Source organism: Pyxicephalus adspersus, unplaced genomic scaffold, assembly GCF_032062135.1.
Source record: "Pyxicephalus adspersus unplaced genomic scaffold, UCB_Pads_2.0 Sca1294, whole genome shotgun sequence".
Lineage (NCBI taxonomy): Eukaryota > Metazoa > Chordata > Amphibia > Anura > Pyxicephalidae > Pyxicephalus > Pyxicephalus adspersus.
In genome coordinates this window covers 1,587-6,596 of record NW_027318301.1, presented here as the reverse complement: position 1 = coordinate 6,596, position 5,010 = coordinate 1,587, and the positions used below count along the sequence as shown (strand labels likewise).

The 5,010-nt window shown below is 38.5% G+C and overlaps 1 long non-coding RNA gene across 1 annotated transcript; it reads left to right on the top strand.

Annotated features, from left to right (window-relative positions):
- Nucleotides 1–535: 535 nt before the first annotated feature.
- LOC140321202 (uncharacterized) lies at nt 536–2,184 on the top strand. Its single transcript, XR_011918853.1, has 3 exons — nt 536–660; nt 1,162–1,281; nt 2,056–2,184. It is a non-coding gene; the product is annotated as an uncharacterized lncRNA (long non-coding RNA).
- The last annotated feature ends 2,826 nt before the right edge of the window (nt 2,185–5,010 follow it).

The window sequence follows — 5,010 nt, the reverse complement described above, 5'->3', positions numbered from 1 at the left end:
AATTATAAATGGTAGGGCCGGAATGATAAAACTCTTACACATGTGTGTCAGAGTTCTTTCATCTGCTAGGGCTGCTGGGATACCCAGCAACATACACTGAGCTGTGCAAGAAGATAACGATCAGGCAGGTAAGTGTGTTTTATTGCAGGAGGGGTATCACCTATTTTTTGGCGGAAGTGTAATTCTTCTTTAGGGATGTAACCCTATGTTCACCCTAATTTAGCCCTAATACCTAATAATCCCCTAAACATCTGTTTTGTCCTTTATTAACCCCAAAAGCACACCATACTGCTAACAGCACTGAGATCTCAACATAAAACAAACTGATTTGCATGACCAAACTTTTATTCATGACAAGCAGGCAATAATGCAATTTGTTCATGCTGACATGTGCCCTTCGCATTCATGAAGTGTGACTGTTAATGAAGTGTTCCCTTTAAGGCAATCAAATGAATAATTAAAAATAAAAAAGAATATTATCTTCATAAGATTTGTCAAGAGCTCTTCTTAATAAAGATTTGTTTTTTCTTTTTTTAGGAAAAGGTAAACACCAATGTGAAGAGAATTACTTTGCGTGTCGCAGTGGAAGATGCATTTTAAATACATGGGTTTGTGACGGTCAGAAGGACTGTGAAGATGGCAGTGATGAGATACACTGCGGTGAGTTTGCTTCTTTGTTATATTAAGGGTAAGCAAACCTTGCCACAAACTTTCTATATGCTTTTGCCTTTACTCCTCCAAATCATTTACTTACCTAGTCCCGCTGACCTATTTACATTCTTCTATTGACTTCTTGTTCTGATGTCTGCAGCTAAGCAGTTCCCCCCATTGGTTTCTATGGCGCTTGTATAAGAATAGGACCCAATTCATCTACTAACCCTAAAGAAGTGTATGAAGGCAAAGTGTACCAGAGTGGACATCAGATCAAGAACCTGGTGGAGAGATTCAAATGATGACATGGGCTTTTAAGTGGGCTTTTCCTCCTAAATTTTTCATTACCGCAGAGTATATTCATTAAGGGATAAGAGTGTGATCGAAAGGGAAAGACATTCTAAAAATAATTTTTTTTTCAATTATTTGATTTAAAGAGGAGTGAATATATTAACGAGTACAATGTCACCCTATATTGACAGTAATTAAATGGTGAATGTTTCCCATTAGGCACCTCCTGTTCCTGGAGTCAGTTTGCCTGCTCTAAAGACAAGTGTATTTCCAAACAGTGGATGTGCGATGGGGAGGACGATTGTGGTGACGGCTCTGATGAAAGTGATGCCGTATGTGGTATGTATATTTGCAAAAAGTTTTAATTTTAAATGCTGGAAAAGTAAAAAGGAACTGCTGCCAATGTAAGGAATGAGAAATAAATAACCAATTACAATAGTACGATCATTTATTTCCGAACATGGCAATTACATGGGATATAGGCAGCAAAAAACTGCAATGCAATAATGCATGTGGGGTAACATTGAGTGTTTGTGCATTACTGGGTATTGCATTAGGGCAGCTTTTGCATTTTAATTAGATTGTCAATGCCCCACAACACCCTCAAAACAGGACTTGCACCATTTTTGTTAATGCAGCACAAGAGAAAGATCTTTGCATTGTGTTGTACTACAACTCAATAACATTTTAGTCTGCTTCCAAGGTGCATTGGGGTGCCATATGAAGTGAGGTGCAATACTATGTGTCATACATTTCCATGCATTGTCCTATCATGCAGAAATATCATGCTTTGCATCATGTTATTATATTGCAATAGTCCCTTAAGATTTAAAGATCTGTCCTGAATTCTCCTTGTTTTAATCTGCAGATATTTAATGCAAAGTATGTATTGCAACCTTCTAAGGGGGGGGGCTTAGCCCTATGGATCCCTTGAAATAATTTTCAGATCTTGGTAACCTTTGCTTAAACCAATTAATTGGGGGTCAGTGAAGAAAAAAACCTTCTAAAATTGGTGCCAAGGGAAAAAAAATGCTCTTACTTTGGTGGCTAGAATACCACGTTTATAGATTAAACAACAAAAATAAACTGGTCAAACTTTTGTGATTTTGTCAGGTTCTGTGACCTGTGCTACTGACATGTTCAGCTGCCCCGGATCTCATGCCTGCGTCCCTCTTCATTGGCTTTGTGATGGTGAAAGAGACTGTCCAAATGGCAGTGATGAATTGTCCACTGCAGGTTGTGGTAAGTGATGTCTTGAGATATGAACTGCATTTTAGATCCTATGACATCTGTTCTTTTTACATTAAGGCTGTAATATATTTAATGTATTGGTAGTCCAGTGTATCAGCATGATGTCAGTGACCAGATGACATAAATGTGATGGAGGTGTCTTTTATCTTCTAAGAAAGGACTTTTGTATTGTTAAACCAAGTGACAAAAGAGCAGAGAGATAATTGAAAAAGAAGAATGCTGTTTGATGCTATAGAAAGTATTTGTAATAGGAGGGCTTTATGTTTATTTGATGGTAAAAGAGGACCATATGAAATGCTACCACATTAGGAGGATTAGGAACTATTAAATCTTGATTTCTGAAAGTCCTTTTTTTAGGAGACCAATCAATGTCATGATATTATGTTGATAAAAAATGAATTCAGGAGTTCAAGGGCAATTATGTGCCAAGTCAGGACCTGTTGGAATAATCAGTTCATGTATAGGCATAGCTGAATCCCTTGCTCCCTTGGCAAGGTGCTGATACCCCCTGAAAAATTACTACAATAGCCACATTGTGGAGCTGATTTATTAAAGGTCTGCAAGGCTGGAGAAGATACACTTTCATCCATGAACCTGGGTAACCCAGCAAACTTACAGCAAGCGTAAAAGATCTGGTCTAGGATTGAAAACTAGCAAATAGCAAATCACTTTTAAGAAATCCATTCCAGGTTTGCTGAATCACCCAAGTGCACTGATGAAAGTGTATCTTCTTCAAGCCTTGGAGAGCTTTAATAAATCAGAGCATATTTGTCTAAAAACTATTGATATCATAACTCATTCTTGAGCCTCAGGGCTGGTAGGGTGCAAAAACAATCCCCACCCCTTATCCAGATGACACCTATGACATAGCTGGAAGAGGAACTTCCTATCCTAATCAACCCAGTAATATACCCTTCTCCATGCCATGTCTATGTCTCAGAACCATACCACTCTGGGCAGCCAGTCCCCTTAATCCCCTTATCACACACTTTTACAGAACTTCAGATAAAGCTAAAACAGCTAAAGAAGCAGATCACCTGCAGCAAACCAATGATGACTTCAATTTAGCAAAGCACAGAAATAGGAAAAAAGAAGCAGCAGAATATGTCAATCAGGGGTTCTGCAGTGCTAGGAGCATTCTAATGAAAAAAGGGTCTTGATTGGCAATGAGGTGAGCTTGTTTGCTTGCTGCTTTTTCTTTCACTGTATATTCACAAGCTAGATAAAAGAAGCATTAATACAGATGCTCCTTGCTTACAGACTAGGTTCCATTCTTGCACCCTGGTCATTAAGTGAATTAGTCATTACCGGTAAGTGAGGAGCGTAGGTTAGATTCGCTCTGCAAAGCTGCGAGCGTGCAGCGCCTGCCAGTGACAAGTTCACTAATAGTCTAGAGACCGAGGATCATGGATGATCACCAAGGAGGAAGACAGAGGGAGCCCAGAATACTGAAGAGGAGGCACGGCATGGATGTACACTGTACAGTTTACTCATCAGAAGAGCCAGTTGTAAACGCAGGCGGTCAGTAAACAGGTAAGTCATTAAAAAAGATTACCTGTATTCCCAGATGGGGGGATTACAAAGGTGACTACAAAGATAATACTCCGGGCCTGGGCTTAAATGACTTTTTTAGTTTCAATTTGTCTTTATTAAAGTATTTTCAGGAAAAGAGCAAAATACACAGATATATCATACCTGTATATCAAGTTTGTTCATATCAAAGAAAAGAGTAAAGAAAGCAGAGCATAAATAGTAAAGAACAGAATGAGAGGGAAAAGGATTGGACAGAGAAAAACACAGAACATTTTCCATACAAAAGTACATAAAACAAAAAGTAAACAACAATGTACCAGTCTACCAGCAACCATTAATATTATATCAATATATAAAGTATAGTGCTACATTCCACATCATAGTATTAAATGACTTTTTTGTTAACCTAGTAAATTGAAATTTGTCTCTCTTGATACTTGGAGACTGCAGAGACATACAAACAAGATTATGGTATATTACATCATTTGAAATGCTACTCTTCAGTAAATATAAATTCAAGAGAGCAAGTCAAAGGCATTGAAGCTCAGGAACTGTTGGCATTTGTAAATGTGCCTACATCAGCTAATTTCTTTTCATCCAAAACATTTGCATGGCATTTTTCTCAAGGGATTTATCAATAAAAGTCACCAAAGTAATTTGCTTTTTTTCATGTTTTCCTTTAAAAAGTTGCCAACATGCTTGCAGTCGCTCTGCTTTATAGCCCGTCTGGCGCACATAGCCATTTCCACATCCCCAGTCTGTCACATGTTTGAGTGACGGCCTGTGAAATGATACTTTGTTCAGGGGGATGTGTAATCCAGAAGAACTTTCACGCCTGCACACTGCTGCCATAATGAAATGAAACACACTTGACTTGAGATGTGAAACGCGTGTGTCTGTCTGCAGATTAATCTCTAGCTGAATGTCCCCGCATGAGCAGCTTGCTATGTGCTTACACTTTCTAACTGGCTTGGCAGTCACAGTCTAGTTTTTCTGCAAAGAGATGATAGAAAGTAACCTAATTCTATGAGCAGATGTGGAGAACAAGTGAATTTAGAGGATGGAATGGTGGATGGACGTAGGATTGGCCAAGGAGGAGTCAGACATATCCACCGCTGATCTTCATAGTCCAGTATTCTGCTATGCAGATTATCCCTGCACTCCTGACATATGTAAAAAAAACATCAATGTATTTTTTTATGTGTGCTCCTAGTTTCTGCTCATTTAAAAAAACATTATATCTTCTCCAGTCTCTGAGAGCTTTATTAAATCAGGCCCAATGTT